Source organism: Manis javanica, chromosome 2, assembly GCF_040802235.1.
Source record: "Manis javanica isolate MJ-LG chromosome 2, MJ_LKY, whole genome shotgun sequence".
Taxonomy (NCBI): domain Eukaryota; kingdom Metazoa; phylum Chordata; class Mammalia; order Pholidota; family Manidae; genus Manis; species Manis javanica.
In genome coordinates this window covers 171,437,485-171,461,860 of record NC_133157.1, presented here as the reverse complement: position 1 = coordinate 171,461,860, position 24,376 = coordinate 171,437,485, and the positions used below count along the sequence as shown (strand labels likewise).

The window sequence follows — 24,376 nt, the reverse complement described above, 5'->3', positions numbered from 1 at the left end:
CAATTCAGTGTATCATACAACTGAAACTTTTGGAATTGTAGTTCCAAGTCAGAATTTTCTGTAGTAAAGTGTTTGTTTTTTTCTTCATACATCGGTAGTATCTTGTAAACTCAAAAGACTTTAAGGACTTTAGCACTAAAATAAATTCTTTTGTAAGATCTAATATATTTTTACCTTGAAACAAAATATTATATAATAGAAGCCAGAACTAGTTTTCATAATTTTGATTTTTCAGAATATCCTATTGAAAATGTAATAAACTGAATGAAAAGTACTTGTATGAGATTTAAAAGAGAATTGCAATGTATGGAAAAGCCAGAGCTGCTTTTTCAGAGCAATGAAAGCATTTTATGTCTCACTCTTCAGAGAACCTTATCATTGTTAATATTTATGTCCATGTCAACAACATGGAAAAATTGGAAAGCATATCCACACTTCAAAGCCAAGAAAGTTTCAATCAAGACCTGATACATAAGAAGAACAGACAAGAGCTAGTGGAAAAACGGTGGGTCAGATGAGGAGCAATATGATCAGAGACCAGGAGTGTCCTGCTCCTTCTTGGAGAAGATCTATCCCCCTGCCTCCCCAGTTAATCCCTCATTAAATTCCTATTCTACTGATGTTAACCCTTAGGATACTTCATCTCTCTGTTCTGTCAGAGCTTGAATCCCCAAGGGTGTCCATTCTGACCAGATTTTTGGTTTTCAGTTTCATGCATAGTTAGTAATCATTTATTATTGACTTGAAACACATTTTTATTTTCAGTGGGTGCCAAGGAAGGGATTGAGAAGGCAATTCATGCAGAGAAATCTCCATTTCAGTGATATAGATGAACCTTGCTGTCCCTCTTGGGCAGAAGCACACACATGAATTCCTTGCTCACAGCCAGATTGATGCACACGCTCTTCCAAAATAAACAAGGCTATATTCTTTATTTGGCAGTCATTGTGTTCAGACTCACAGTTACTTTTCTAAGATACTCTTTTTTCACACAAGCATCAGAACTCAGCCTGAGAGGAAGAGCTGGTCAGATCTTTTCATCTTAGACCTAAGTCACAAACTTCCCACATTGATATTTGACTGAGAGGATGAGTAATGGGCATTGTTGTCCCGGGTTCATTAGTCAGATTGCAACCAACTACACTGTCTAGTCTGGGACAGGGTGATGAGAGAAATAAATGGAAGCCGAGTATGTTCAATACTGCACGAACTTTCCCCTTGCCATAATTAAAAAGTGGTACAAGCCCAAAACTGAATTTAAAAAAGCAATCCATCAGATCTGATTTAAGAACTACCATTTTTTCACATTTCACACTGTTGAAATACTATGTTACTAAAATCTATTTTAACTTTTCTAAGTACATTATTTAAGGAAATAAAGGAGGTCTCTTTTTGGCAGTAGTAAAGTAGAAAGAATTCTTCATTACTACTTGCCCTGTAAAGAATTTTATTGTCCTTTTAACAAGGTAGAACAACTTTAAAATCCAGAAATGTAAGCATTGAACTGAATGGAGAATTCAAATTATAATAATTTATTTCATAAATTCAATATACTTTGACTTGAACATGTATCTTCAATTTAGATTTTACTACAGATATAGGTAAATGACATGTCACAGATCTTAGCACAAATCCTCTCTCTCAGAAATGGTTCTTTTTACCAGCCAACAGACAGAAACTTCTGAGGTCACTACACTCCATTCCATAAGGTCTAAGTCACTGCAGCAAAGAAGTATAATTATTTTGTTCAATGACTGGTTCAGGACTGTTCTCCAGCCTGTGATAAAGGTGAGTAACCATAGTCACTACTACTTCTGAAGTCCTATTAGTACATTTCTCATACCAAATTCTATGAATTCCTAATGGAACAGCATTTTATCGAATTCAATAGGTTTTACAATTGAACTAAAGAAAATCACTTATTTCTACATTTGACACTGTTATTTATTGCCTTCTATGTATCAAACTCTGTTCCAGGCACTGGAGATACATTTAGAGATGAGAGAGTGTTCCTCATTGTGCTTACATTCTTGTTGGGTGGTACCAACAAAAAGCAAGGGAACAGACAGTAACTATATGGCTTATAGGGAATAATCCATTGGACAGAATGGAAAAGAGAGATTTTCTTTAGCTATGACAATTGTGGAAGAGTTTCCTGGGAAGATAAAATAAAAGAAGCAAAGCATGGAAAGGCATTAGCCATTGGAAGAATTTAAGAAAGAGCATTTCAAGCAGACAGAAAGCCAAGAACACTGTGGGGGAGGGCAGTAATCCTGGAGAGAGTGGTGCAAGGTAATGGTAGAGGCCAGGCCATGTAGGGCTATTTAGGTCACAGTGAAGAGCTGATCTTTTACTTTGGTGTAATGGCAAGTTACTAGAGAGTATAATGCTGAGAAGTGATATGATTTCATTGCCTTTGCAGGTCAATCTGACTACTACATGGAGTGGCAGTAGAGGTAGCAGAAGGCAAGGGGGGATTAATAATTTACATTATTATGATTCTAGTAAACATTTTCTTTATGTAATGAAACTTCAGACCCCAAAGGGAGTCCATAGTGCCATCACTGGAATTTGTACGGCTGCACAGGAAGAAATAAGAAACAAAACTCAATTCTGCATTTCAACCTGATTGCCATTAAAAACAAGACAACAGAAATACAGAAAAAGGCTTTTTTCTCCTCTACACTAGGATATAGGGAGTGGTTATCAGTTAGAGATTTAGGTAACCCAATAGGTTATTGATATTGCCTCTGCTGATTCTCCATTTTATGACTTTTCTTGAAATATATCAAATTTCTGGTGTAGAACAGAGCAGCCTGGGAAAAGGAGGCATAAGGTCTCCAGTTGCTTACCAAATGAAGGAAGACATAGATTCAGCTGTAGCAAGAACAGCTGATGCTAGTGCACATTCTCATTTGTTCATTCCTTTGCTTTTATTGACATTTGACCCTTGAACAACACAACGGCTGGGCCACTGCCCCCCTTCAGAGTCGAAAATTCGCATATAACTTTTGCATCCCCAAAACTTAACTACTAATAGCCTACTTAACCAGAAGTCTTACCAATAACATAAACAATCAAGGAACATATTTTGTATGCTGTATTTATTATATACTGTATTCTTACAGTAAAGTAAGCTAGAAAAGAGAAAATGTTTTTCAAATTATTACAAATATCAAAAAAATAATTCCAATATATTGATTGGAAAAAAAATGTATAAGTGGACCTGCTCAGTTCAAACCCATTTTGTACCAAGGGTCACCTATCTGTATGTATTTGGTTAGCTAGTCTACCTGTATGTATTTGGTTAGCTAGTTTTGAAATAGAATTAGAGAGGCCTCAAAGCATTGCAACTAAAAGCTGGAACTCAGGAGTTCCAGACACCTAGGTACCAACTCCAGCTCTGCCACTTACTTAGAGCCAGTAGCTTCCTTGAGCTCCAGCTTCCTCATTAGTAGAACTAGTAGAATGGGGAAGTGTTTGTTTTAAGGATTAATTAAAATAACACATGTAAAGTGCCTAGAATACTGCCTGGTATTAATAAGCATTCAGTAATTACTACCTTAAAAAAACAGAGAAATGTAAAATAGGTAAAACTTGTCCTGGGTTAATTAGGTCCCAATTAAATAACAGCTTCATGAAGGCAGAAACCAGGACTGCCTTGCTCAAACCATAAGCCCAAAACTAGCCAAGTGCTTGACATCAAGTAGCCATGTAATATATACATTGAAGGAAAGCAGGCAGGCAAGAAGGAGGAATGTAAGGATGTAGGCAGGGAGAGACAGGGAGGAAGAGAGAGGCTGTCAACTAGATGAAAATTTATTGAAGAAAAACACTACTAACCTTCCTCTCTTTCAAAGATTTAAACTTTGTGGCAGGACTGACAAGTTGAAGTTAAACACATTTTCCCAAACAACATATCAGTCACCAACTCACTATTTATAGGAAATTAAAATCACCATGCAAGTTATACAAAAGTAATCTACCTAATGGAAGATTAAATACGGTAGTTTCCATCCCTTACTCCTTCCATTCCTTGATAGGCATCTGCCAGCATGGCATGCATATTGAAATCCCAATTCAGGAATGAAAATCTGAAACCAAGCTATCTTCTTTTGCATATTCTGGCACTGTCTCATTTAAAATAATCCAAGAATGAAAATATGAGCTAAGCTGTTTGCTTTTTTAAACACTGAACGTGTCAATTCCGCTGGACAGGCATTTACTCTCCACAAAGATAAGAGTTCCTGTTGACCTTGACTTATTCAGATTTCTAATGATATGATCTAAATTCACTCTGAACAGACCAAATTATCTCACAATCACAGTCAATTATAACCCATTAAGTATCACAGATTAAAGAGTTTTCAGGAGAGCATTTAAGCTCCAGGACCCTGAAATCAAAGCAGTTTGAGTCTGAGTGCTGGCTCCAGCACTTACAAGTGATGTATCCTTGGGAAAGTTACTCTAAGATCCCAGTGTCCTTGTCTATAAATGGGGATCACAAAATATTTCATTAAGTCCTTCTCAGTGTTAAATATGGTAATGCTTATAGGGTATTTACTATAGTAGCTTTCCCACTACATATTAGCTGATACAATAGTAATGACTAGGATGATTGTTTTAGGCTCCTTGAGTTCAAAAGGATCTTATGGGTCTTTGAGTCCAACCTTTAAGTTCCAGGAACCCCAATTTACAGATGGTCATCCAGATTCTTCTTGAATGATTCCCGTGAACAACTGCTCATTAAACAACAAAGTAAATTTTTCTATTTCCCATGACTCCAATTATTTGAAAATAATTTATGAGCACAAATCTGTCTTCTTGTCTCATGTGGATTCTAGTTCTGTTTGTGAGAGTAAACAGAATAGAATTAAAACATCAGCCCTAGGATATCCATTTAAATCTTTGAAAATAGCTGTTTTATGTCCCTCCTCCCACCTCTACTGCCCTCCCCAAGGCTTCATATTAAGCTAAGCATCTCCAATTCTTCACATGACACAGTTTAACTCCTGATGTCTCCCTTCTGAACATATTCCACTTTGTCAGTACTCTTAACAACAGCTGAACAAAACTCATAAAATAATTCAGAAGTTGTCTGACAACAGCAGTGCCCGGAAGTTCAATTACATTCCCTTTCCTGGATGCTACACTTCTTTTAATGCAAGATAAGAATGGTTTAGCTTTTTTGGCTCACACCTTTTGATCATATTGAGCTTGCTCTCAATTAAAGATTAAGTCTTTTTCATGTAAATTCCCATTAAACCAATTCTCCCTGCATCCTGTATTAGTATCAGCCCAGATTTTCAGTCTAATGAAATCTGTTTGAATCCTGATTCTTTCTTTGTGCATGTTAACTATCACTTCCAGCTTTGTGTCAACAACAAATGTGTCTAACTGCATTCTTTACATCTATCCTTATGCAAGTACCACATTTCTTTGAATACAATAGCTCTGTAGCAAGTTTTTAAATCGGTAAGTGTGAGTCCTTCATCTTTGTTCTTTTTCAAGAAAGAACTATCTGGGTCTTTTGCATTTCTATCTGAATTTTAGCATGAGCTTGCCTGTTTCAGAAAAAAAAAACAGCTGGGATTTTGATAGGAATTGCATTTCCTATGTAGATAACTTTGGGGAGTATTGCCATCTTAACAATATCAAGTCTTTCTATCCATGAAAATAGGATGTCTTTCCATTTATTCAGTCTTTCATTTCTTCCAAGGATATTTTCTAATTTTCAGGCTATTAAGTCTCAAATTCCTTTTGTTGATTTTATTTGTAACACTCTTATTCTTATAATGTTACTATAAATGGAATTAAAAAAATTTTTCTTTCAGGTTGTTCATTGCCACTATATAAAAATATAATTGATTTTTGCATTATCTTGTATGCCAGAACTTTGTTGAACTTGTTTATTGGCTCTAATTTTCTTTTTATCTTCTTTACTATTTTCCATATATAAGACCCATCAGTTGATGGATATTTGCATGGTTTCCATATTTGGCTGTTAAAAATAATACTCTAATAAGCACTGGTGTATAAGCATCTGTCTCTCTTCTCAATACTCTTGGGTATATTCCTAGGAGTAGGGTTGCTGGGTCATGTGGTAATTCTGTTTGGCTTTCTGAGGAATAGCCATCCTGTTCTCCATCCCCTTTTTAAAAATTATTAAGGCCAACCTAGTGGTGTGATAGTATTTTATTGTGGTTTTGATTTACATCTTTATTCGTGAGGGAGATTGGTCTGAAGGTTTCTTGCCATCTGTTTTTCATGCTTGAGTGTCTCATTGAATGAGTTTGGAAGTTTTTGGAAAAGTTTGAAAAAGATTTCACTTTTGATGAGTTTGAAAAGGATTAGAGTTAATTATGCTTTAAATGTTTGGTAGAATTCATTTGTAAAGCCATTTGATTCTAAACCTTTCTTGTTGGAAGTTTACCAATTGCTGGTGTAATCTCTTTACTTGTTATAGGTCTATTTGGATTTTCTATTTCCTTTTTAGTTTGCTAGCTTAATGTATTTCTAAGAATTTGTTGATTCATCTAAATTATTTAATTTGTTAGCATATAATTGTTCATTGTATTCTTTATAATCCTTTTATTTGTTGTACCATTTATAATTTAAAGATCATTCCCCTTGATAGTAAACAGATGACCATTTCCCTTTTATCCTCTTAAAGTTTTCGCATCTACTCTAAGAAATAGTCTTTGCAAAATACCTGGATTAATAAAAATCAGAGAAACATGACTTATTAAAATTGCTTTGACATGTCAGGCATAATAGCTAATGTGTTGTTCTTCACATTTTTTACAAAGTTTACTTCATTCTGAATGTTAGTATGTAAAGGAGGGCAGGGGGCATCAAGAGTCAGGAAAGAGGACTAATAACATCATTTAACCTAACTGCCTGTGTGCTTTGTTCTCAGCATGGGCCATCCAGTTTTGAATAAACAATCCGAGGCTAAGCTTAGAAATGCGCCTGTTTTAAGTTAGATAACTAGAGGTGGGCAACAGCCTGGGGGCGTGATCCGTAATAAGTCACATAGACATGCTTGGGTAAGCAAGAGATAACAATTGAAGGGGTCAAGCAGCTGGAGTGTTTCCTGAAAGATTACAATATAGAATGTGTTTAAAAATTATTGGTTGTAGAAATGCGCGGGCTTCGGTGTGACGCTGTGAAAATCCTATATAAGCAATACCTAAAGTTGCCTGGGGGTCGGCAGCTCGGACTCGGCCTGCGTGTCAGGGGAGGTGCTGTCGACCCCAGCTTGCTGGCTGAATAAAGACTTTGCCTGTATTTACATCTCTATGCCTGTGTAGTTTGTTCTCTGGAGAAGCCTCGGAAGCCAGGATCCTAACAAGTATAATGGTAGTATTCCTACACAATTCTTACTTTTATATGTCTCTACCCTTTTTGGCTTTTCCTTTAGTTAAGTGACTTTGCATTTATCTTTAGTCAGAATTGACCTGCTAAACATTAGGACTATAGTTGCCTAATTGTCACTGAATAATAGAACTTATAAATTTTATACTAAAGTTCTAACCAGGTGCTTTTTACTGTTCTCTTTGCAGGGAGAAGGAAGTAAGGATGAAGATGAGAACTGCCTATCCAGAATTTACGACACATTCACTCTTGCTATTTGTGTGACTCTCTTCTCTGTTTGACCTTGTCCCCAGTGTTTGTGCTTTTCTCTCTCAGTCTTTCCTGAAGGTTAAAGTCATGCAGTCCTCTGGTCCTTTTACATCTGGGATGTACTCACTGCCGTTTTTGTACGTGTCAAATGGAAACTGACACACCATATCGATACTATTTACATCTGGAAAGAAAACAAATAAACAAAAACAACCAAAATGTACAAAAAGCACCTTAACAAAGGATTCATTCTAAGGAATCTTTCCTAGTTATACATTACAATGGAAATTCTCAGCTTTTGGAGATCTTCCATCCACATCATACTCTACCAATGTTTATGCACGAGTGTATGACTCAATCAATTTTGAATAACATTGACATGCATTATTCCCTTGTCCAAGAAGACATCACCTGTTACATCCTAAGACAGCTGATTTATGTGAGCATTCATTCATTTGTTCAAGAAATGTGTATGGCTGTACACCAGGAATATAAAGGTGAGCAAAGGAAAAAATCGACCGCCGTACATGCTCTCATTCATTCTAGCAAGGGGAAAGAGATAATACCACACAAAATTGATAAGTGAATTGTGAAGCATTGTAAAGTGTGATTTGTATTTCGGAGAAAAGAGAAAAGGTGAGAGGCTAATACAGAGGTGGAAGAGCATGATTCACAAAGGGTACTCATTTTTTTCCCTGCAAAGGTAACATTTGCACAAATAATTAGAAGCTATTTTCATGATTAATTTCCCTGTTCAAATTGGTATCATCACCATGTTTGCCTCTTATAAGTCTCACTTTGGCACACAGCACCTGCCTTCCATCCATGTAAAATATCCCACTGTTTTTGTGCCCTGTTCTTCCTTCTCCAGCACTTCCATGCATACTTGTCCTTTTTCCAGTCCTCGTCAAATATCTTTCCACTGCACTTGCTATGGGGCGTGTGTGTTCCCAGCAGGAGAGAGATTTGTTCCTCTGAGTGGCATTTTAAAAAAACATTTGACTTATATTGTGAGTGACTTGTAATAGACATATGTCCTCTAAGGGATTTCACCTTTTGGATCTCTCAAGTTCACCCTCTAAATCTTCTTCACATGCTGCAGTGTATTTCTTGCACAAGTGCCGGTTTCTAGTCTTTTTGTGTGGGCCCTGATTCTCTACTACTAAAGCAACCTGTCTTCTTACATGTTTTTAAACTTTTACCAAAAAAAAGCCAGTTTTAGAAAGCTGTACTTAACGAACAAACGTTAAGTCCAATACTTCACATTTACAAATGAAAAGTAGCCTGTCAGTTTCTTATGTCCTTGAGGTTGACGCTTTCATTTGAATTAACAAGAGTCCCCCAAATCTGAAGCCTGAGGAACAATGGTGTCATTCTTCCTAGGATGTATATTTTATATTATCTAAGGATATCATACTCAAAGATTGTTTTATTATATTTAGTTTCATAGGGGTGAGGTAAGATCAAATCCCCAAAATTGTAGAGTCAAAAGGTTAGGAGAGAGATTTTTCTTTAGTAGAGTGCAAAGAGAAAGAAATTAGCATTTGCTGAACACCTCTGCAAGATATAAAGCCCTATTAGGGCCCTCACAACAACATAAAGAGCTAATCCCTACTATCCTCATTTAACAAATGATGCAACTGAGGCTGAAAAAGTAAGTACCTACCTCAGGTCCTGCAGTTACAGACTGGCAAAGCTCAGACTCAAAACTGGCCTAAAAAGCATAGTCTTTCTAGGAGTTCATGTAATAATAGAACGCAATGTAAACCCACCCCAACTAGTGGTTACTAGAGAAATCCAAGCCATAAAAGCTTACTAACCAAACAAATAGCTGAGTCACATCCGATTTGTAAAGTACCCAAGGACAGCCAATTGAAGAGTGATTACTTTGCATGAATTATCAATGCATAATTTGTGAGAGGAAAAAAGAGAGGACAAAATCCCTACCCTCCACACATACTCAAAGTAGAAAAGGTTTTGTCCTAGCACCGTTAGAAATTCTTTCAAACTTTTTATTCTCAGTGTATTTTAGAAATCATAACAAGTACTTAATATATTCAAGTATCGAAATAACACAGTGTTGAAAATTCAAGATTGGTGTGTGAATTTTTTTTCTGTGCAACGTGTACTGAGGGAGTGCCTCTCCTCCCCTTTGCCAAGATTGTGGCTGCCAGGCTGTCCCCGGGGCCAGCTTCCCTCTCCGTTACTGCAGGGGAGTGATGGGTGCCTGTGGGCATGATCTCCACGCACAGCAGTCAACTCTGCACTGCGAAAAACCTGGTCACACACCAAAAACAACATTCTTACTGGGCCAGACATTGTGAAAGTTCACATCGCTGTTCAAAAAGGCGATTGTGCAAGAGCATGTGGATAACTTGGAACTCACAAAAAAAGGGAAAAAAATCTGGAGAAAAAACAGCTGGGTTGCTGGGGTTTAAACAAGGATCTGTCATTGGTATTGGTATGATGACCATATAATTTATTATCGAAACTAGTACTCTTTTCAGGGGTTGTTATTAATAAATTCTCTGGGATGAGAGGCATAAACTGGAGTTGCTCCAGGAAGTGCAGGACTTACATTAACTTAGCTAATAGTATCATCTCTGTAAATAAAACTAACATCTAAACTGTCCGTACGCACTATGGATGTTGCAAGCTCTCTGGGATCATTTTGGATGAACGAAGTCTACGTGTTAACACCAGCTAGAAGCACAGCCTATTGTCTGCGTAACAGAGGTCCATGATTAAAGGAACCTCTGGCCATGTTAGGGTGCAGCAATCTAGAACACTGTTGTTTCACCTTTTGTCTCAAGAATATGAACTGTGAGACCAAAGGGCAGTAATGCCGAGAGAGCAAGGCTCTGCTTCCTTTTTCTGTCCTCACAGCATTTTGTTCATATTTAGGTTCTGCACTTAACAAGATCTGTGGCCCTTTGTCTTATTCTGTGTCTGTCTGTGAGCTACTCAAGAACTAAGATCATTATCTTACTCATCTCAGTAACCCCAGTATTTAGCACACAGCTGCACGCTGTGTCATCAATAAATGTATGTGAAGTGAATAAAAACGGTAGGGTCAGGGTTCTTATCCTGAAACCGTAGGACTGACTACACTGACTAACACTGAATTTAAGAAATGAATTTTTCTTCTTGCTTATTCAAAACAAAACCTACTGGGGAAAGACCATCCTGTGAAACTTGGAGCTCTCCTAACCCTCACTTCTACTCTGCTTCTGTACATAGATGTAAGAGCAAAAGCAAAATAGGCTGTCTCGAGTTTATTCCAACATTAACAGACTGAAGAGCAACTTAAATTTTTGCAGCTGGTTCTTTCTCTATAGTGCCTTTTTGGTCACTTCTGCCTTGTTCTGCAAGCAGGCTGTTGGTTCTACCAGCAGAAACTTTTGCCATGTTTCCTAAGATGATTGGAATGGTAACGATTCTTTTTGAGCTCACCCTGCCTGTCGTGCCTCTTTCTCTTCAGCCACCATGGAGTCAGGGTTCTAAATAAAGAACTTACATGTGTTTTTAAGCAGCCAAATTCACCTCAGTTTATTTCTCCTCCAGGAATATTCACTGGCCAGACGGTCCAGGAGCTTCGTTTATAGTAGTTCAGGAAAACAGACAATGACATACTTCCAAGATGGCCTTTGGGCAGAATTCAACTGGAGCTGCTTCAAATTCTTTTTAGAAGTAGACAGGGCATAAATACATATACTTTTCAGAGCAACTATGGAAGAGTTGCAGCATCATATCTTTTTTGGAATGAGGTGGGATATAAATAAATAGATAACTATGCAGAGTTCCATCTCAGATATTTGTTTACAAGGAAAAGGTATAGTCCTTCCAATCCATCCTTTTTGTTGCTCTCAGAGTTGTTTTCCTAAAGTGAGAAGCTGATCCTTTCACTTCTCTGCCTCCAATCCTTCCAAGTCTCACTGGACCCACCAGTTCATATTTCTTACCTCCATTTGCAAAGCCTGGGGTACCATAGACTTCCCAGACTCACCTCCTGCCACCTTGTTACATGCTCCTTCCATTCCTACATAGTAACACAAATCGATAGCAAAAATGACCCACTTCCCTATCTCTCCACACTCTGCTATGTGGCACTCAGCACCTGCTGACTTTCCCACTGCGAGACTCTGCTCTGGCCTGGCAGAGTGAGCTGTGGACACGCGGTGCTGCGCCGCCTCCATGAGTGCTCCTCCGCACGCCTGGTGCACTTGCTCTCTCCAAACCCTGCTCAGTCACAAAACAAGCTCAGGCTGATTTGCTGAAGGATGGGATTCCACGCAGGGCAGAGGCAAGTCATCTTAGCTGGCATCACCTTGGGCCGGCCATCTCCCAGCCCCAGGCCAGCTGATCACAGACCTAAGAGTGCCTAGATGGGCAGCATGTAGCCCAGTCAGCAGAACCACCCACACTACCCATACATTAATGATAAATAATAAATGGCTGCTGTGTAGGCCACTGGATTTAGGATGCTTTGTTGCACAACTTTAGTGAGACCAAAGATAACTGATACACATACCAAACTACTTATACTTCCTGAACACAAGTATTCTTTTACCCCTTCACTGTTTTTAAAGATGCCATCCACTCTGCTTAGAATAAGTCTCAATTTAGTCCAAAGTCATTAATATGTCACATACATTCCCCAACATTCATCCACCCTGTCTTCATCAGCCAGACACAACACTACTTACTTCTCAGGATCTTGCAGCTCGAAGTGCCCCTCCCAAACTCAGCAAGAGTAGGTGGGTTGAAATCTCCTTTATCCCTCCTTTTCTTTCTTACCTAAGAGTTACTCTCTCCTCAGTCCTTCTTAGCACTTTGTGCCTATCTGCATTCTTGCAGTTGATACATGACATTGGACTTACTCTACATTTTTACTTCTCCCACTGGACTGTAAAGCTCCGAGACGAGAGACCATGCCATTCATTTTAGAGTAGCCAGATGCTAAGACAGGCCCACATATTTGGGTTGCAGACAGCATTAATTTTCTACTAAGAGTTTGTTTCTAATCAATGAATCTTTACACTTCAGATAAAGATACGGAAATGTTACACAATACAATTGAGAACAATATTAAATTCATTTTCAATCACATTAGCACCATGCTAGCATTCAGAAAACAAAAAGCAGGTCATAAGTAAGCCTATAAAGGAGATGGATTAAGCTCATCATAAAGATTAGTGGGATTGGTAACCCCCAAATGATCTATCAAATTATTTTTATTAAAGACCCAGAGGGCATATTCTTATTGGAACTAATATATTTAAGAAGGAAGATATGAGAAAGAAAAGGATTTTCCTTGCATAGCAATTCTGTCTTGACAAACATACTTACTACGTGTAATTCCTGCTCAAAGAACATATTTTTGACTAGGAGAGATGATTTGATAAGTTCATGAAGTTGATTACTTGCTTTAATATTACAGTACGTCCTCTCCTTTTTAACAGCACCCATGCTAAGAAGGTTGTTTTGGATGCATGGAGTTAAAAGACTCCATCCATAGAGCTCAAGTGGTGGAGGATAATTGTAAGGCTACTGAGACTAAGGCCAAAAGGATCCTCACTTGAATGGCTCCAAGGACAGGAAGCCAGGACAACTCTGTTAGAAGGGAACCAGAAGGATGCTAATCATATGATTGGTCCCACCAGCAGCGGGGCTCTGTGTGTTCTGCCATTAGCCCAGCTCCTGTCCACCCATCCTGGTGCTGTCTGGACTATTTACTCTCTTCTTCCATGCCCTGAGGTTTCTGCTTGCCCCTAAATTAAACTTTTCATAATTTTGGCCCACCTCCCTCATGACTTCTCCCAGAGTAGCTGATCAACTTCTGCTCCCTCTGCTGCAGCGCTGATTGACATCTTGTTTCTGAATTCAAATTCACATTTGGCTATAGCTTTCCACAGCAGGTCTCCTGCTAAATTGTGGGCCGACACTGACTACCTCGCTGCTTTGGAAAGGAATTCTGTGTCAGCATAACATTGAAGAATGAAATTCACATTTCCTCTGGGTCCTTAAATACTTATCATTGACTTAGCCTTTGTTTCAAAGAGAAGGACAGGAATAAAACTTCTTTCCATTGACATTTTTCTTAATACATGTGTTTTTTTTTTTGAAGGGTAGTTGATACACAGTATTACATTAGTTTCAGGTGTACAACACAGTGATTCAACATTTATATACATGATAATTCTAGCTACCAGCTATCACCATACAAAGTTGTTACAATATTTTGACTATACTCCTTATGCTATACATTACATCCCAGTTACTTATTTATTTTACAATTGGAAGTCTGTACTTTTTTTTTTTGTTTGTTTGTTTGTTTTTTGAGAGGGCATCTCATATTTATTGATCAAATGGTTGTTAACAACAATAAAATTCTGTATAGGGTAGTCAATGCTCAATGCACAATCATTAATCCATCCCAAGCCTAATTTTCGTCAGTCTCCAATATTCTGAAGCATAACAAACAAGTTCTTACATGGAGAACGAGTTCTTACATAGTGAATAAGTTACATGGTGAACAGTATAAGGGCAGTCATCACAGAAACTTTCAGTTTTGATCATGCATTATGAACTATAAACAATCAGTTCAAATATGAATATTCATTTGATTTTTATACTTGATTTATATGTGGATCCCACATTTCTCTCTTTATTATTATTATTTTTAATAAAATGCTGAAGTGGTAGGTAGATGCAAGATAAAGGTAGAAAACATAGTTTAGTGTTGTAAGAGAGCAAATGTAGATGATCAGGTGTGTGCCTGTAGACTAAGTGTTACTCCAAGCTAGTCAAGGGCAATAAAACATCCACGGATGCAGAAGATTTCTCTCAAAACAGGGGGGGTGAGGTTCTAAGCCTCACCTCTGTTGATCCCCAATTTCTCACCTGATGGGCCCCCTGCGACTGTGCCTGTCTTAGGTTGTTCCTCCTTTGAGGAATCTTACCCATCTCTGGCTAACCAGTCATCTTCCGGGGCCATACAGGGAAATGCAAAGTTGGTAAGTGAGAGAGAAGCCTTATTGATTGAAAAGGTTAGCTTTTTACTTCTTTGCAGATTTATGCCCTGCAGCTTTTATGCCCAGCATTTGTCTTGAGGTATCTTTACCACTTGGAAGAATTATGATACTCGGTAAATTCGATATGAGGCACGAATTCTATTTAAGGGTTGTAATTAGGAAGGAAGAAGAAAAGCTATAGAAGTAGCAGGCGTAAGAAAACATGGGAAGATTGATTATTTCTTTGACATATCTTCTTGTAGAGTAACTTCAGCATGTATAGGTTTTAAACTACTAATTAAATTGCGCACACACATTGACATAATAGGAGTACAGTTACATAACCAAAGCAGACCTATAATTACCAGCCATCTCCAGTGAAACCAAGAAAACCAGTTAGGCACCCTAGGCATTTGTGAAAACTTATCTATGATATGGTGGGTGTTGTCCAACTGAACTTGAACAGTCTGAGAGAAATCAGACAAATTAAAACAACCCATTCCTGGGGACTGTTCACATCCCATATGTTCTTTTAACAGTAGATAGTCTGTAGTTGTAAGATTTTTGAGCACTACAATTTGCACTTCTCCTAATTCTTGGTTGAGTTCCAACAGTATAGATCCAGTCAAATTTGTTGTTTTACTATATGCACAGGCCAGCTTAGATATCTCCTTCTTCATTCCCATGGTAAGTTCAGGAACTGGTGGGATGAATGCAGCTACAGCTGTAGAAGCGCCTGGATCTTTGTTGAGGTTTTTTGATGATCATCTTCTGGTATGAGTCTTCCAGAGAGTGCTGATGTTGGAAGTTCTTTTTCATATTGTATCTTAGTTCATTTTCTGGGTAGCCAAATTAGGCTTTGATCCTCTGTATAAACACAAACAGACCCTTTGCCTACACTTTTATATGCCCTTTATACCATTGTGTAGAACTCATTGGAGGTCACCAAACAGGAACTGCTTTTTTTTTCTTTTTTTTTTTTTAAGAGAAAGGAATATTATCAGAAAAATGTACCTCCATAGCCGATCATCTAACACCCTTTAAGTGGTCAAAATTAAGGATATTTAAAGCATGCATTAATCGTTGATTTACAGTTAGTTTTATCCTATCAGGGAGTAATCCCTCTTTTCTTTCTTTTTTCTTTTTTTTTATCATTAATCTACACTTACATGACGAATATTATGTTTACTAGGCTCTCCCCTATACCAGTTCCCCCCTATAAACCCCTTCACAGTCACTGTCCATCAGCATAGCAAAATGTTGTAGAATCACTACTTGTCTTCTCTGTATTGTACAGCCCTCCCCTTTCTCCCACCCCCCCATGCATGCTAATCTTAATACCCCCCTTCTTCTCCCCCCCCTTATCCTTCCCTACCCACCCATCCTCCCCAGTCCCTTTCCCTTTGGTGCCTGTTAGTCCATTCTTGGGTTTGGTGATTCTGCTGCTGTTTTGTTCCTTCAGTTTTTCCTTTGTTCTTATACTCCACAGATGAGTGAAATCATTTGGTATTTCTCTTTTTCTGCTTGGCTTATTTCACTGAGCATAATACCCTCCAGCTCCATCCATGTTGCTGCAAATGGTAGGATTTGCCCTCTTCTTATGGTTGAGTAGTATTCCATTGTGTATATGTACCACATCTTCTTTATCCATTCATCTACCGATGGACATTTAGGTTGCTTCCAATTCCTGGCTATTGTAAATAGTGCTGCAACAAACATAGGGGTGCATCTGTCTTTCTCAAACTTGATTGCTGCATTCTTAGGGTAAATTCCTAGGAGTGGAATTCCTGGGTCAAATGGTAAGTCTGTTTTGAGCATTTTGATGTACCTCCATACTGCTTTCCACAATGGTTGAACTAATTTACATTCCCACCAGCAGTGTAGGAGGGTTCCCCTTTCTCCACAGCCTCGCCAACATTTGTTGTTGTTTGTCTTTTGGATGGCAGCCATCCTTACTGGTATGAGGTGATACCTCATTGTAGTTTTAATTTACATTTCTCTGATAATTAGTGATGTGGAGCATCTTTTCATGTGTGTGTTGGCCATCTGTATTTCTTTTTTGGAGAACTGTCTGTTCAGTTCCTCTGCCCATTTTTTAATTGGGTTATTTGTCTTTTGTTTGTTGAGGTGTGTGAGCTCTTTATATATTCTGGACATCAAGCCTTTATTGGAACTGTCATTTTCAAATATATTCTCCCATACTGTAGGGTTCCTTTTTGTTCTACTGATGGTATCTTTTGCTGTACAGAAGCTTTTCAGCTTAATATAGTCCCACTTGTTCATTTTTGCTGTTGTTTTCCTTGCCCGTGGAGATATGTTCAAGAAGAGGTCACTCATGTTTGTGTTAAGAGGTTTTTGCCTATGTTTTTTTCTACGAGTTTTATGGTTTCATGACTTACATTCAGGTCTTTGATCCATTTTGAATTTACTTTTGTGTATGGGGTTAGACAATGGTCCAGTTTCATTCTCCTACATGTAGCTGTCCAGTTTTGCCAGCACCATCTGTTGAAGAGACTGTCATTTCGCCGTTGTATGTCCATGGCTCCTTTATCAAATATTAATTGACCATATATGTCTGCGTTAATATCTGGATTCTCTAGTCTGTTCCATTGGTCTGTGGCTCTGTTCTTGTGCCAGTACCAAATTGTCTTGATTACTATGGCTTTATAGTAGAGCTTGAAGTTGGGGAGTGAGATCCCCCCTACTTTAGTCTTCTTTCTCAGGATTGCTTTGGCTATTTGGGGTCTTTGGTGTTTCCATATGAATTTTTGAATTATTTGTTTCAGTTCATTGAAGAATGTTGCTGGTAGTTTCATAGGGATTGCTTCAAATCTGTATATTGCTTTGGGCAAGATGGCCATTTTGACGATATTAATTCTTCCTAGCCATGAGCATGGGATGAGTTTCCATCTGTTAGTGCCCCCTTTAATTTCTCTTAAGAGTGACTTGTAGTTTTCAGAGTATAAGTCTTTCACTTCTTTGGTTAGGTTTATTCCTAGGTATTTTATTTTTTTTGATGCAATTGTGAATGGAGTTGTTTTCCTGATTTCTCTTTCTGTTGGTTCATTGTTAGTGTATAGGAAAGCCACAGATTTCTGTGTGTTAATTTTGTATCCTGCAACTTTGCTGTATTCCGATATCAGTTCTAGTAGTTTTGGGGTGGAGTCTTTAGGGTTTTTTATGTACAGTATCATGTCATCTGCAAATAGTGACAGTTTAACTTCTTCTTTACCAATCTGGATTCCTTGTATTTTTTGGTTTTGTCTGATTGCCGTGGCTAGGACCTCCAGTACTATGTTAAATAACAGTGGGGAGAGTGGGCATCCCTGTCTAGTTCCCGATCTCAGAGGAAAAGCTTTCAGCTTCTCGCTGTTCAATATAATGTTGACTGTGGGTTTATCATAAATAGCTTTTATTATGTTGAGGTACTTGCCCTCTATTCCCATTTTGCTGAGAGTTTTTATCATGAATGGATGTTGAATTTTGTCAAATGTTTTTTCAGCATCTATGGAGATGATCATGTGGTTTTTATCTTTCTTTTTATTGATGTGATGGATGATGTTGATGGACTTTCGAATGTTGTACCATCCTTGCATCCCTGGGATGAATCCCACTTGTTCATGGTGTACGATCCTTTTGATGTATTTTTGAATTCGGTTTGCTAATATTTTGTTGAGTATTTTTGCATCTACATTCATCAGGGATATTCATCTGTAGTTTTCTTTTTTGGTGGGGTCTTTGTCTGGTTTTGGTATTAGGGTGATATTAGCTTCATAGAATTAGTTTGGGAGTATCCCCTCCTCTTCTATTTTTTTGGAAAACTTTAAGGAGAATGGGTATTATGTCTTCCCTGTATGTCTGATAAAATTTAATAGATGTGTTTTTAAATGACTTGGCTGTGCTTTCTTCAGTCTATGAAAATTCTCTTCTGTTCTCTTCCTTACCTCTTTCTTTTGTTCTTCCCAGCCATCTTGCCATCTCTGTGCCTTGCCTAGCACCCACTGCCACCCCATATTGCAATTTCAGAGTTACTCAGGCTGTCAGGCTTGATCTTCATCAATGACTTGATGCTTCTAGATGCAAAATTAACTGCCCCTTCTCCACCCTCATCTTCTTTTCCTTTGGTAGACACACAACTCTTTTCATCAACCTAACACGATTCATTTATATGAGCTCTGAACTTCAACCCTACCAACACAGTTTTCTCAGTTTTCTTTTACGTCTTCAACAATTTTTTCTTCACCTATTTATTCTCAGCAGGTAAACAATCTTATCCACTCACCTCTGAAAATGAGCAAACCCAAAAGCCACCAGTCACTCTGCCCTGACTCCCTCGAGCCTCCACAGCTCCTCTCCGGGAAGCAGCAGGCCTGCCTTGTTGACTAGATATGTTCCCTCACCCATCCCTCTTCTACCCACTGACTTCTGCACCCCTTTCCCTCTGAATCTGTGTTCTCTAAGGTCCACAGGGATCCACTAATTGCTAAATCCAGTGAGTACTTTTCAGCCTTCTGGCTCTGTTCTGCTGCTTCTAGGGCCTGACTTTGACTTCTTTCCCAATTCTATCCCTCCCCTACCCTTTGGTCTCCTCCACGGGCTGGGCTCATACATGTTTTGGTTACAAACTCTTGTTCTCTTGCTCTTTCTTCTCCTCCAGGCCTCAGGAAGGCTCTGGTTCCACGGTGCCTGCCTGCGTGATTGGCACGCCAGCCTAGCACACCTGGACCCACTGACAGGTGCAGGAAATCTCAACTTTCTATCATCTCACCAGATTACTCACCTCCCACTCATAAGCAAAAGACTTAACAAATGTAGGCCTCACAAAAGTGTGTCTCCAGTTCCCAGACACCTCCACCAGCATGTCCCACAAGCACCTCACACTTGAGATTTCCTAAACTGGTCACCTCATTTGAACCCGCAAATCTGCTCCTCCTCAATATTCCCTTTCTTGATGAATGACTTACTGGTCACCAAACCAGTTATGTTTTTGCTACAGTAGTTTCAGTACCTTTGCAATGCTCTTTAGTGTTCTCTTTAAACCCACCCTCCCAGTTCATCCCATAATTATTACCAGGGTTGTGCTAACAGATAAATTCAACTGTCACTTCCATACTGAGAACTATTTGCTACCCCTCTTTTGTCTAAAGATTGGAGCATAAACTTCCCAAAGGTCAACAGTTCCACGGACAGCTCACCCTTGGACGCAGGCAGCACAACTCGCTGTGTGCACACTCCACGCTCCAGAAACACAAGTTACTTACATATGTGTCATTTGTGATGCCGTGTTATTCAGGATCCAAGACACAACAAAAGCAACGACAACAAAACCAATTATGTTTTGTTAATAGAAAGAACTGAATGTGAGGAATCAGTTGAGCATCCGGGGACTGAAAAGGCAAAGGCAGTAATCAGGGCAATGCGGACAGCGTGGAGAGGGTGGGTTAGCAGGGCCTGGAAGATTACTGAAAGGGCCTGAGCGCTGGCATCCAGATGCCAGAAGAAAGGGCGCAGTCCTACCGGTGCTTGGGCAGCTTGGAAGGGGTCGCCACGTGGCCAAGTCCCAGATGCCTAAGTGGTAGCCCTGGCGGGTGGAGCAGGTCCCTCAGGGCAGCAGGCAGCAAAGAGGATGAGTCCTGGGTTGTGGGAAAAAACTCAAGACTGGAACAACTATCTCCATCAATTTGAATAACCCATTTCTGGGGTGACTGACACGAGTATGGAGCAGAAGAGGAAAGCGGAAACTCCTGCTTCCTCTCCAACTGCTCATCCCCTTAGTGCCACCTATCAGTAGAATCTATCAGGGCCCCAGCTGCCCAAGGGGACACATGGTTTGCAGATTCCCAGCCCCAGCACCATAAAGCAGAGAATGGTGCAATAGCTGAATAACAACCATCCAAACCACTTTCCTGCTGGACGAAATGCCAAGACCTTGGGGAGGTGAGCCGTGCTTCTCACTCTGAGATGGAAGAGGAGAGCTCTTCCCATCCTGAGCCCCCTGCAGCCACAGCCCTGGGCTCAGCCATGTGCATGTTCTTCCAAGGACTTTATCCCTGAAGCGAGAGTCCCCAAGAAGAGGGCACAGTACAGAATTCATATCAGTTGTGGCTTTGGCAACAGCAGAGTCCAGTGTCAAGGGGCAGTGGTTTCAGAGGCAGAATGGTGGCCAGTGACAGGGCTGGTCATGGAGGACTCAAGGGGAGGCAGCCACGTCCACCAGCGCCAGTCTAGCCACCCAGTCTTCCCAGTTTTAACTCTACTCTGTGCTTAGTTCTTTAGACTTCCTGAGCATTCTGGGAGCTGTGCAAGTATCCCTTCAATACATCACAATTTCTGCTTAAGTTAACCAGCGTCAGTTTCTATTAATTGCAAAAAAGCATTCTGCCTCGTATACCTGACAGGCTCTCTTAGATCCCACTCTTTTACAATTTTGTTCCCACTTGTGAGAATCCTTATTTTCATTTGTCAACTTACTTACCTTTCAAGTGCTACCTCCTCTGCTCCCAAACAGATGTAAGTTTCCCCACTGTGCCAAGGGTGCATCTTTAGAACAGCAGAGCTCATCATGCACACTTACCATATGTCAGTGTGTTTTCTCCTCTACTAGTGAACTTCTCAAGGTCTATGTATCCAGCCCAGTGCCTGAAGTACTATAGGAGCTCAAAAATATTTGTTGAATAAATGAATGAATGGCTTTAAATTCATGGACATTGCTCATGTTTCATTATAAAGATCTAGATATTTTCTTGTACTACATGAATCATTTAACTACCAGTAATTAAGGCTTATCCTTCAGGGCCAGCTTCCTCAAATATTTCAATACATAACATTTAGAAAGTTTGCAAGTGTTTCTCTCAGATCTTATTTTTGTTTATTTCCTCTTCCAGTGTACCCATTAGGTTAATATATTCACATATTTCCACAGTAGTTCTGTTTATCAATCAAAATATCAACTTCAGAAAAATCAAAAGTCACAATGCAGAAACAATTTCCTTTCACAATCTCCTGTGCATTGTGTAATTTATCCATAATTATGATACTTACACAATGCATGCATTCTGATGGCACCCTTAACAACTAATCATAGAGGGATCTGAAATGACTTTTTCTGCTTCCAGACGCCTGGGTAATCCCTGGGTGGAGAAAAGAATCTGTTCCATGGGCCATTTACGGACATGCTCTACAGAGTCAGATGATCTTTCTCTGTTCCTCCTTACCTTCACAATGCCCTATACAGCTATTGAAAGCCAGCAATAGGTGGTTCTGAAACTTCTCCAGGGCTGGCCACTTCCTTTTCTCTTTTTAAATCTGATTTCTCGAATCTCTGTGATACCCTGGGAAGGTGACTTCCTAGAGTACGAAGTTAGTCTTCTGCCTCTACATGTGTGTAAGCTCTGAAAGCTGCTTTAGAGTAGAGCTTAAACCTCCAAACACTGGCATTACTAAGCCAGAGAATTAAGAGGACTGATAGTCTTTCAAAAAGAATCATACCTAGGAAACAATTCTAAGGGGCACATGTCTTAGGGGCATTCATTCACCGAGAGTTCTTTACACATTTACTGAGAGCTCAGACTTTGCCCCTACGCCTCGTGTGACACCAGTGTGCCCTGCTGGGTTCGTTGCCTTCCTCTCACTACCCAAGTGTTAATGAAGGATCAAAGTTCTTCTGTTTCTGGTTTTTCTAGAAACAGCAAATAGATCTATATTATCTGGCTAGTAAGCTGGTGTTCATTCTTGGCCTCTTCCAGTTATGGAATCTAACTGACCTATGAAATATTGATGAAAAGTTCAATCACAGGAAGACTCAAGGGGACTGAATATTAGGGAAATGAAAAGATTTTAATTAGTTTTGTCAGGACATCGAGTATAAATTTTGTAATATTATGAACAATATCCTGAAATTCTTCCAATATTAGGCTTTGTTGAGTGGATATAGAGCCACACACAATCATATTCAGAACATAAGTCATTTGCATCTAGCTTATTTTATTTATTGTGTCCCAACATATATCTCAAAGGGTAGAGTTACAAGAAAAAATAGAGTTGACTACTTCCTCATTTGTTCTCTTTGCCTTATATGAACATAATAAAATGTTTATAATTGAATTATAAGAACGTGTTTGCATTTCTGTATCTTCCATTGCTCTGTACCCTCAGTGAGAGACAAGTTGGGGCCTAATTCATGTTTGTATATCCAGCACCCAGTCAATTGCCTGGCTTCTAGGAGACACTCAATAAATGGTTTGTGAGCATATAAATAAAAATGTCTTAATAAACCAAAGAAGCAAATAAGAAAACTCTTGCCCTAGAGTTTGAGTAAAGAATCACATGCATGGCACATTTGGAGAGCTACTGTAAGGCAAGTAATAATGTCCCAGATAATATCCTGTCCATTTCTTCTTTTTTTTAATTGAAGTATCATTGATATGCATCCTTATGTTGGTTTCAAATGTACAACACATTGGCACAACAGTTACCCATGTTATTAAATCCTCATACCCTCTACTGAGGTTATTACCTATCAACAAAGAAAGATGTTACAGAATCACTGACTATATACTCCAGGCTGTACTACCATCCCTGTGACCAACTTATATCGTGATTGCAAATTATTATGCCCCTTTATCCCCCTCACACTTCCCTTTCACCCACCCCAACCTCTCCCCCTTGGTCCCCTTGGTAACCACTAGTTCCTTCTCCATGTCTACGAGTCTATTGCTGTTTTGTTCCTTCTGTTTTGCTTTGTTTTTACACTATACAAATAAATGAAATCATATGGTATTTGTCTTTCTCCACCTGGTTTATTTCACTTAGCATAATACCCTCTAGGTCCACCCATATTGTTGTAAATGGTGGGATTTCTTTCTTTTTTATGGCTGAAAAATATCCCAATTGTGTATATCTTCTTTATCTGTTCATCTATTGATGGACACTTAGGTTGTTTCCATACATTGGCTATTGCAAATAGTGCAGTAATAAACATAGAGGTGCATTATCTTTTAAAATAAGGGAGTTTGTTTTCTTTGGGCACATTCCTAGAAGTGGAATTAGTGGGTCCCCCCTTTTAAAAATATGTTTTCCACCTGTTCTTCAAGGCTGTGTTCATAACTCGCTTCCCTTCCCCAGCTGACTCAGCCCTAATCTTGCTCCCTTACAGGAACTTCCTTATCCTGTCAATTTCTTCTTCTAAAGATATCTGTGCCACCTGGCACTTAATGTATATGACACTAAAATAGTGAAAGAGGGTCTGAAAAAGTGGACATTCCAATCTTAGCTCTTCAGTCAACTGGTTTGGTGATTTGGGCTAATTATTAGACCTCTCTGGGCCTCAGTCTCCTAGATAATTTCTAAATTTTTTTCTTTGGTGGCTTTTAGCAGCAAAAGGGAAAAATATAAGACAAAGCTTCCAAATTCTATCAGTTTCTGAAACTCCTATATACTTCCTAATCCAATCCATGTTCTGTCTAGTGTGGGCAGGTCTTTTGTAGCCTTCTCTAGCTACACAGAGTATGCAAATAGTCTCTCAAATCCTACTTCCTTCCTTTGAATTCAACTCAACCACTGTTTCACCATAACAAGTTGCTTAACTTCATTTTTACTATATAAAAAAATAGAGCTGTAAGATTATCTACTTCATAAACTTGTTGAGAGGATTAAAAGAGATAATCCGTGAAGAATTTAGTTCACTTGTGCCCAGAAGGAAAGCAGAAAGAAGTACTTTTTCCTCTCCTCCAGTTTGC

The 24,376-nt window shown here is 39.1% G+C and overlaps 1 long non-coding RNA gene across 1 annotated transcript in view; it reads left to right on the top strand.

Moving 5' to 3' along the window:
• LOC140847950 (uncharacterized) overlaps positions 1-9,972 on the top strand; it is a 40,620-nt gene extending 30,648 nt beyond the window's left edge. The window contains exons 3-4 of the long non-coding RNA XR_012128298.1: positions 1,665-1,788; positions 7,566-9,972. This is a non-coding gene — a long non-coding RNA (uncharacterized lncRNA). The remainder of the gene's footprint in view (positions 1-1,664; positions 1,789-7,565) is intronic.
• The last annotated feature ends 14,404 nt before the right edge of the window (positions 9,973-24,376 follow it).